The sequence below is a fragment of the Cydia strobilella genome, chromosome Z (genome assembly GCF_947568885.1).
Source record: "Cydia strobilella chromosome Z, ilCydStro3.1, whole genome shotgun sequence".
Lineage (NCBI taxonomy): Eukaryota > Metazoa > Arthropoda > Insecta > Lepidoptera > Tortricidae > Cydia > Cydia strobilella.
This window is the reverse complement of record NC_086068.1, coordinates 48,078,968-48,089,939: the sequence shown is the minus strand read 5'-3', so window position 1 is coordinate 48,089,939 and position 10,972 is coordinate 48,078,968. Positions and strand designations below refer to the sequence as shown.

The 10,972-nt window shown below is 38.5% G+C and overlaps 1 protein-coding gene across 1 annotated transcript in view; it reads left to right on the top strand.

Moving 5' to 3' along the window:
* The window catches only part of LOC134754919 (large ribosomal subunit protein uL2), a 134,728-nt gene that overhangs the window by 18,289 nt on the left and 105,467 nt on the right, over nucleotides 1-10,972 (top strand). The window lies entirely within an intron of this gene.

The window sequence follows — 10,972 nt, the reverse complement described above, 5'->3', positions numbered from 1 at the left end:
CGTTTTTGTGACTTGTCATATCATGCGTCACTTTCGCACTTACATACTTGTTAGAGCGTGACAGGTATGGTGAGAAATGATAGACAGCCGTCCATCTTAGCCCCGCTGGAGGGAAAGTACCTCAAAACCTTAAGTTAGCTCATTTTGTCTAAAGGAAACATTCATTTATTTTTAAAAATAAAACAAAACAGCATTCAAAGATTCAAAGATTTTTTGAAATCCGCTTGTTTCACCCGGGAATCGAACCGACTAAAAATAAAATAAAATAAACACGCTATTTTATTCTACTATTCGATACAGTTAATGTTAATATTTCTCCAAGAAACATTAGGCCTTACACTCGTCTGTCGTACAAAATGTCCATAAAATCGAATATCTAGAGGGCCCTCCACACCAAAGCTCCACTCATGCGCGAATCACGGCGCGAAGCCGCGAACGTGAGTCTGGAGTCTAGTTCGCTAATCAGCGTAATAGACTCCACACTCGCGTTCGCGATTAGATTAGACAAGATTAGACAATAGGAAAAAAAAGAAAAATCTTTGAATGCAGTTTTGTTAATTTTCAAAAATAAAAGAATGTTTCTTTTAAGCAAAATGAGCTAACTTAAGGTTTTGAGGTACTTTCCCTCCAGGGCCCATTCATTCTTTCCACACTTTATAACGTATCTTAGGCTTAGACCATATATAACCCCGAGCATAAAACGTTAAGGTGGTATAAGAAATTGGGAGAGCACGGAGTGCATATATTTAGCCCTATGTTATGCAATGCGCACTCCCTATATACTTAATAGGTATGGCAAGAAACCAATGCCCTTATTCGATTTTAGGCAAATGATTATTCGGGCATTGGTTGCGACTTGCGAGCCAACAGAGGTCTTCAGGTCTAACAGTCTCCCTTCTACTCTTGTAGAACCGCACGCATCATTTAAATTACCTCGGAACCTGCAAACGGACAGACTTAACAAAACCGACTTCCGTGTGGGTTGCCGGTGAAAGATTATTGTTGATGGTGCCGATTCCATACAACGAAATGATAAAGACAGCATATTTTGCCTAATTATGTAGAAAAAGAGGTAAAACCACCCACTTTTCTAGTAGCAGTTCGGTTCTGTGAGGATCGCAGTTCTAACGTAACCCAATTTTCTTGTAGCATGTCCGGGTCTGGGTTCGGGTCCGGGTCCGGGTCTAAGTCCGGCCACGTTCAGGTTCAAGTCTAGGTCCAGGACCATGTCCTGATCCGGGTACGGGTCCAAGTCTGGGTCTAAGTTTGGGTCCAAGTTCGCTCCGGGTCCGAGTCCGAGTCGGGGTCCGGGTTCGAGTCCGGGTCTGGGTCCGCGGCTAGTTCCAGGTCTAGGGACCAGGTCCATGTCCAGATCCGGGTTCGAGTTCGGGTCCAAGTTTGGGTCCGGGTCCGTAACGAAGAAGACAAATCGCCAAATGTGAACTATGCGTCGTTGAAGAGTTCCATTCTGATCATCATCAGCAGTTCCACTTCATCAAATGTCACTTTTTTAAATGTAAATGCTTGATTTGTTGATGAAAATATCTTGATTCCTTATGAATCCCATCATCGGAACTGCGTTTTGACAAAAACGGGACCAATCTGTATGTATATCAAGGGCCTGAAACTTTGATAGAGAAAGATAGTCTTATTGCGATTCCTATAAGAGGAAAGAGAAAATAGTGCCATGCTTTGTCCTTATCACCGACCGGGTGGCATCATAGGCGATGGCGAAATACCGAAATTTATAAGAGTGAAAGAGAAAAAAGCCTATGCTGCCAAAATTTTATATGAATATTCTTTCTCTTACCCCCGGTCGCTCGGTGGCGCGTCTATAACTACTTGTATATACTATGTCTATGATGTACTCCACAACTCTTTACTACATGTAAATAACGCCGGAGCTAAAGAAATTTTGATATCCGCGAAAAACCGATTTGTATGACATTTGACCTTGAATAACTTCAATACGTCATAACGAAGGTGTATACGAGTTTTGAGCTTAATATCTCTCATTCCGAGGTGAAACCCTTAATGTAACTGGGCCAATATATCTAATATGGAGTAATATAGAGTCACAAACATTTAAAAAAAACAACCGAATTGATAACCTCCTCCTTTTGAGATTTGGAAGTCGGTTAAAAAGATGCATGATTTGCTGGGCAACAATAGTTATTTGTGCAACAAGAGAGGAAAGTTGGTTTTTCTAGCGAGTGTTGATGTGTGACGAGGGTTGATAAGAGAGATGTAAAATAACTTTGCTCTCGTGTGACACATAATTTTTCACCTCAGTAGTGTGAACATAAAAATGTATTTCGAATTACACAGAATAATACAGAAACAAAATAATAATAATAATAATCGGAGTGAAACCCCAAGGGGACCCGCAGGACTCTCAGCTCTGGCTTGCCTTCATTGGCCGTCCAGATGGGAGTCGTAAGAGCTATATGCTCCAGGGGTGGAAGTGAAAGATGCATAAGACGCGAGTTGGCACAGTGGCTGCTAACAGCCACTGGGTAGAAAGCGGCGCACACCTCTCGACACCCCTGAGCCGCTCACACCGGTGTTGCTCCTGGTCGTCTTCACGCCGGCAGTTTCAGGGGCCCATCTAGTCAGCGGCAAGTCACCACCTGCCTCGATAACGTGTTTTAACATTGTTATGGCAGGTGTCCGGAGTTCTTTACAATAGCCCAGTCTCATTGTCCACCCAAACTTCAATCCATAAACCGGTACACTGTTCACTTCTTCTGCAATAGTCCCAATGCCTGCTGCGACCGGTTCATGGGTGTCTATTGTTGCGCCTGTGAACGGGTTCCAGCAGGCGTTCTACATGACATTAAAGCTCTCCAAGGGGCCTCTACGTGTTGGATCTATATCCCCACGCAAGCCTATCAAAAGACCGGGATTTATAGGCCCGTGATATCCAAGGAGATACAAATAATAATAATACTAATTTCAGAGATGTGACTTATCTAAGATAAAAGTATCTAAGATACAGATACAAGATACAAAATACGTATCTTGTATCTGTATCTTAGATACTTTTAAGAAATTTATCTTGTATCTTGTATTTAGATACTTTCCGTCGGTATCTTAGTATTTTGTAAATACTTTTTTTATCAAGATACTTTTTATAATTAATTTGGCAGTTTTATTTTCAAAACGCACGCAGCGTATAAACTAAACGCAGCTTTACTTTTCTATCAACTTTGAATATTGTAAGCGGGACTTAATCGCGTACAAACTTACGTTTACGTGTTAGTTTTAAAATTATGAGTGAAAATCGTGTTAGTTTAGATCAGTAAAAAGTGCTCGACTCGCTCACCTAAATGTCATTTAACCGTAGAGCGAAAGAGACCGCACGTCCTAGTGATATGACTAGGACTAGGGAGAAATTTAGTATTTGCCACAGTATCGGTTTTTTAAAAACCGAATCGGAATTCGTATGATTTGAACGATCTATCTATAAAAAAGTCGAAGTCTAAATGCCTAAAATACACCTACTTAATTTAACAAAAATCTAATTTATAATTTATTACCTAAACGAGTTTGTTTTTATTAGGGTTCCGTACCCAAAGGGGTAAAAACGGGACCCTATTACTAAGACTCCGCTGTCCGTCTGTCTGTCACCAGGCTAGTATCTTATGAACCGTGATAGCTAGAAAGTTGAAATTTTCATAGATGATGTGTCATAAAAACAGAATAAAATGAGTATTTAAGTGGGACTCCCATACAACAAACGTGACTTTTTTGCGTAATGGTACGGAACCCTTCGTGCGCGAATCCGACTCGCACTTGGCTGGTTTTCACTTTGCTGTTGACGTAAGAAATGTATGCTGGGCAATTTGATAGTTAGATAGTAATAGTTTAGTTACTACTAAACTAAGCCAAAATGATGTTTTGCAATTAATAATACAATACACTACATTTTATGTAACACAATTTATTAACGTAAATTAAATAAACCTTAAAACAAACAAAAAAACAAAGTGCGAGTCAGACTCGCCCAACGAGGGTTCCGTACTTTTTAGTATTTGTTGTTATAGCGGCAACAGAAATACATCATCTGTGAAAATTTCAACTGTCTAGCTATCACGGTTGATGAGATATAGCCTGGTGACAGACAGACAGACAGAGTGAGTTAGTAATAGGGTCCCGTTTTTACCCTTTGGGTACGGAACCCAAAAAAAAATGGGTTTTATTTCAAAAAGTATTTTATTTTAAAAAAGTATCTTGAAAATACGTGTCTTGTATCTTGTATTTCAAATACACTTTCCAGAAGTATCTTGTATCTGATATCTTAGATACTTGACTTCCTAGTATCTTGTATTTTGTATTTTAGATACTTTTTATAGGGTATCTTGTACATCTCTGACTAATTTGTAATAGAAGTATGAAGTGGCAGTTCATGGCCTTTACTAAATTAAAAAGCTACTTTGTTTCACTCCCTGGAGTGAAGAAAGTCGCACTTTCCTCACTCCAGAGAGTGACGAAAGTAGGCTTGTTCGAGCTGCTGAGGTGAAAAAAAACATAAGAGTACCTAAACACGGGGGACTATTGTCCTAAGTGCCCAAAACAACCGGTATTAAATATGGCAGGGGTTATGTTTCGTTCAATTTCAAAGAAATGTATCATGAGTATTTTAGTTAAGCTAAAAATTTATACTAAATTTAAACTAACAACGAATTTATTGGGAAAAAAATCTAATGTCTGAGTTGTATAATATCTTGCCGTTACCCACTAAAGGTTTAACCAAACTCGATCAAAGATTGGTTAAACAGAAATCATGAATAACGCCATCTAATATGTACCATTTGACGGGCGCGCGAACGCGAAACTGCGCACCGCTGAACCACTGAGTAACGACACGATGTCGTGACTCGTGACGCTGCTACGGAGGAATCGAATGTATGGCAGCGCGTCGCGTCGTACATACTTCGACAGTGCGTGCGTATAATGGGAAAAGTAAAGGTTACAGTTAATTTTGAATTAATGTCAAGTAATGCAGAAGGATAAAAAAAGGATCCAATATAATTGATCTAAAGTTATAGTTTTTACCTAATTTTAATTTTCTTATTGATTTATCTTATACTCATATCTTATACTCGGAGGAATATGGGTTGGAGTGCAGGGTGAGGCAGGAGGGGCTGAGCTCGCCCCGGCTCTTCAATTTTATATGAACCAACTAATCGGTGAGCTCAGCAGCACTAATGTCGGATGTCACGTTGGCGATATCTGTTTGAATAACATTAGTTACGCAGACGATATGGTGCTGCTGAGTCCATCGATTGGCGCGTTAAGAAAACTGGTCGCTATCTGTGAGTCGTATGCTGTGACCCACGGACTCAAATATAATGCCAAAAAGAGCGAGATGATTATCTTTAAGGCAGGGGCAAAGACCTATACAGACGCTCCTGGTATATCGCTCAGTGGCACACCTCTCAACAGGGTGCAAAAATTTAAATATTTGGGTCACTGAGTCACGGAGGACTTAAAAGATAACTGTGAAGTGGAGAGGGAGCGCAGGTCGCTGGCTGTCCGATGTAACATGTTGGCTCGCAGGTTCGCAAAATACTCACAGCCTGTGAAAATTACTCTGTTCGAGGCATTTTGCCAATCTTTTTATACATGCGGCCTGTGGGTCAATTTTACGCAGCGGGCATATAGCGACTTGCGAGTCCAATATAATAACGCGTTTAGGGTTCTGTTGGGGCTGCCGCGGCACTGTAGTGCGTCGGGTATGTTTGCGGAGGCGCGGACCGATGATTTTGCTGCCATAATGCGCAAGCGGTGCGCCTCCCTGCTAGCCCGAGTTCGCTGCAGCACCAACGGGATCCTGAGCGTGTTCGCGGACCGCTGGGATACCGCGCTGATGCGTCGTTGGACGCAGCTCCATGTCTCGCGCTCCACGTAGGTAGGTTACTAGTTTTCATAAGTTTTTATTTTTATTTTTTAAGATTGACTTGTTTATATATTATGTACCAAATTTTATTTGTTAATATATTTATAATTGTAATTGTATGTCACAATATGGGACCTGTCCTGAAATAAATCATTCATTATACAGTATCTCTGATCATGGAGCTTTAAATTCAGGGCTCGATTCTACTCGCTAAACTGAGCTACTTTTATTATGGGACCAACCCCGAAACCGCGAAAAAAAACTTGGCTTTTTTATACATTTTGGCTGATCAGATGTCGACGTTTTCTATGGAAAAGCCAAAAAAAATTTCGCGATTTTAGGGTTGGTCCCATAATTAAAGTAGCTCAGTTTAGCGAGTAGAATCCAGCCTTGAATTTAAAGCCCCATAATTATAGTATAGCATAGCACACATCTGTTGTACAGTCGCCATCAGATATATCGGAGCGGCCAAGGCGCTCACAAATATCTGAACACGCCTCTATTGTCAAGGCGTTAGAGTACGTGTTCAGATATTTTTGAACACCTCGGCCGCTCCGATATATCTGATGGCGACTGTACATACCTCAAATATTCACTGGTAAAAAGCTCATAGGACAGTAAAATTATATCTAGCAACTACACTCAAACCAACTCAAACCAATGGAATTGAACTCATAAAACATGTTTCAATTTATTAAATCTTTTATTGATTACGTTTGGCTACACTACATAATCTTGTTCTGATCGATATAGTATATCCATTGATTTTTTTTTAGTATTACTGTACTGGAAGTCCTATAAGTCCGAACGGTATTCCTAATAGCTGCTGCATCGTCTTGAAATGGGTCGGCAATTAGAACAGCAGCGGCGCCGTCGACAACGTCGTTCACGAAAGTAAAGGTAGCACGTATACCCAAACAGCACTGTTAATAGAGCAGCTAACAAAAACACTTGGTATTTGGGATCTTTAACATATTCGCTGGATACATTTGACGTCTCGGATTTGATACTAGATGTTACGCTTGGTTTGCGAAGGTCCGCTTTTGACATTTTATATTATTGAACAATCTCGTTAATTAAAGCATCGACCTTGTCTACCTCGCCGTGAACAACATTTATTTGCAGCATACCATACCAAAGATATCAGAAGAGCCATGAGACTAACTATCAAGACTATTTTGGCACATTCGCTGGAATCACTGCTGCCCTTAGACTTAGTGGCAGTTTTGGCAGGTTTCTTTTTTGGAACGCTCTTCATTAACACACTTGCTCCGTCAGACTCCGAAGTGGTCATAATTTTGCTTTTATAATTATTCTTCTTACTTATGTAAACAGATAAATTGAACCGTGCCAATATGCGCAAAAAAATCCATTAGATGGGTGATTACTTGATTAGAAATGTATACCTATAATTAGGAAGAAATACAAGGAGCTTAGGAATGCATACCTATTATTGTAAGAATAACTTAATCTCAAATCCAGTCATTATTTAGGTTGTTTTTTATTATTTTACGGTAGATTTTAACACAGGGCTTTTTACATTTTGACACCAAATCAGAATTGTCTCTTAAATTGTCATAGGTCATAGGTATAGATACTTGTCAGATACAAAGAGAATAATTACTTATTTTGCCAGTATTTTTTAACCAACTTCAATTTCATAGAAGGAGGAGGTTCTGTATTCGGTTGTGGCTATTTTTTTATGTATGTCCACCGAATACGGAGCTACTTCCAAGTTGGTCCCATATTAATCTGGTTCTGATCTGATGATGGGATCCCTGAGGAATTGAGGGAACTCCTCAATTTTTAAAGGCACATGTATGGTGATTTGGGTGTTTTCTTAAGCAACTTGAGCATTTTCTCTCGAAAACGACCAATTTGATTAAGTGGATCTGATGATGATGATTGTTTTGATGATTTTTATTAATATAGGATGTTCAGCGATTACTCCGAGACCCGTGTATGGTGATTTGGGTGTTTTCTTAAGCAACTCGAGCATTTTCTCTCGAAAACCACCAATTTGATGAAGTGGAGCTGATGATTGTTTTGATGATAATGATTTCAGCGATTACTCCGGCACCCATGATCCGATTTTAATAATTCTTTTTCCCCTCACTAGCTCGGAAAGCCGTCTTTTATCCTTTAAAACAAGCGGGGAAAAACGCATTTTATCCACTAGTGGGGAAAGTAATTTGACCTTGGATGGAGCGTGTTTAAGTAGCTTGACAGATAACAAAACGTAAAACGCTCATAATAATGGTTCGTTCGATATTAATTATCATTAAATAAATGGTTTGAGAATCTATAAAAAAAATACCAAATTTAGCTTTATTTAATAATTTTAAGTCATAAACCTTAAAATTCGATAAGAAACGTTAGATTTTTTATAATGATGTTAAATATAATTCTGAACGCACAAGTTGAGTCGATGCAATTTCAAAACGCATCGTTGACATTTCATACGTCAGAACAGAAATGTCAACATTGTCAACAAAATTTTTACCTTAATTTTTACTGTTCTTCTCACCGACTCACGTAAAAATCAGAATTTCTAGTGTTTTCTGTTATAATATCGTAAAAAAATTAGTGATTCCAATTCCAGTGATGGAGATGATCTAACGCCTGTGGATGTTGCTCTTTCCTCGCTATAGTGAGGGGAAAAGTTTTGTGTTACACACGGGTGCAAATGTATTTTACTTCTCGTGTGTTGAAACACTCGCGGGTAAAATACAACTTTGCACCCTTGTATAACAAATAACTATTTCTGTTTGAAAGAAGTTACCTCTAAGGTGTTTTCGTAACATTTTCGGTTTTGATCTGATGATGGAATCCATGAGGAATTCAGGGAACTCCTCAATTTTTAAAGGCACGTCCCCAGTAGCATGCACAGATTAATAAATAGTTACTACGTAACAGATACATCATTCCCATACAAAAGCGAAAATACCTACGCTATAATAGCCTACAAAATCTTAATAATAATACCTGCTGCTCAGGACGAGAAGAAATGTACCATAAGTACGCGCACAAAGAGTCGAGACTACCTTGCTCGCCGTGCGAGTCACGTGCCAACGCGTCATCGTAAGAATGCGCTAGGGTTGTAATGTTACATGTTATTATTGTAATAAAACGAATGTTGCGAATCAACCATATTTTTTTAAATATTTGATTGACTAATAAAAACAACAATTATATTTACCTGACTCAAAAAACTCCTTAATTTAAGATTTACCTACTTATGTTCAAAGAAATAAATGGTGACAAAATTCATAAAGATAGATTTAAAATACTACTCGGTAAATACGACAAATTTTCCTTTGTTTTTTGACTTTTACACCCATCTACTGCACAATAATTACGTGGTTTCGGCTTTTCGAATCGTAGGCGCGGGAAACGTGCGGTGCGAGCGCTCAGGCGGGCGTTCGGCGGCCCTCTGTCGGTTGTATCGTCGACGATATAGACCTGTACCGCTGGTTATATTTTGACCCCTAGGTTATAAAAATATTAAAGTCAATTCTGTTTTCGCTTATGAATACTTTGTTAAGATGTAAATCTTACATTTTGTTTTGTGTCATATATATAATTTGCTTTTCTAGTAATTTGTTATTTTGTGGTAATTATTTTTTATTTTGAATTATTTTGGAGAAAAAAATATTCGAGTGAAAACATGTAACTGTGTTGCATTCAGGATAGTGTTTTTAGTGTGAAAACATAGTTTGTGTCAATTACGTCCACTGCAATCTGATACTATGTCAATATTCTAAATGACACAAAAAAAAATTAAAATTAAAAAAATTACTTAGGTCGAATTTAATCGTTTAAATAGGTCCATTAAATGATTTTGTGTCTTATTAAGGCATAGCTTCATAAGATATTTGATGATTTTGTTGTAACAGGCTGTCACCGTTACAAAAGAATATTAAAGATATTAGAGTTTACATCTTATTAATTTGAAATGCGGGATAAATAAGATGTATGAATTTGTGTCACTTGCATCCACTGCATAAACAAATATTACAAAAATATTACTTGCGTTCAAACGAAGCTAGCGGGCGGTCTGAATGGGCAACGGAGGCCGTGCAGGGTGGGGCCGCGGCGTGACCTTGCCATACGCAACGCATGTTTACTTCGCCTGTGCGCCAAATTAACGCAACTTATTCAAAGAAGTTACGCAAACAACACAACAACAAGCAACAAGCAAGCAAAGAATGCGTCGAATTATCTTTTACCTATTTAAAACTTATAGATATTGTACAATGTCACCATTATGCAAAAGAACTGTAAGTACATGTTTGATTTGCGAGCGAGCTGGCAACATTGCGCAGGGAAATCTTAAAAATATCGCGTTTACGTGAACGCCACATACATTTGTGACAGTGATAGGGAAAAGGTACCACTAAAGTAAAATTTGGTTATTAATACCGTGACTTTCTTTCATTCTTTGATAAAAAAAATTGCTATTTATGCAACAAGTGCGGAAATCATCTTTACGCACGTGTATCATACAATGTTTTACTATGCATTGTGCGAGTAAATAAAAAAACATATCATGGCAAATAAGTTTAATTATTAAAAGGAGTGTTTTAAATCGACACGAGTTGCGAATTACCTATTCGCACGTGTATCGTACGTTTTACAGTACATATGGCCCTTTAAACTTTCGACATATATGCACGGTAAGTGCTCTTTTCCGCACTAGTGCGAGAAAGTAGCACCGCACCATATGTACTGTAAAAAAAAATTGAAAACAAAAAGCACTAGTGCGGAAAAGCAGTACTTTCCGCACGATATGGCTCCGTAGGAAACGCACTTTTCGAGCACATGCATTGTAAAAAAATATATAGGACTGTATCTCCTAAACCATGCGTCGTAGCGCAAAAATAATAAAATTTTCGTTCCCCTTTATGTAACCCAAAAGTAATACATGAAAAATACAATGAAAAAAAAGAGGAAAAAATCTTTATAGGGCTGTATCTCCTAAACCGTGCGTCGTAGCGCAAAAATAAACGTTTCGGTCCCGTTTATGTGACCATTAATTTATATTTAAAAAAAAAAACGCAATAAAAAAAA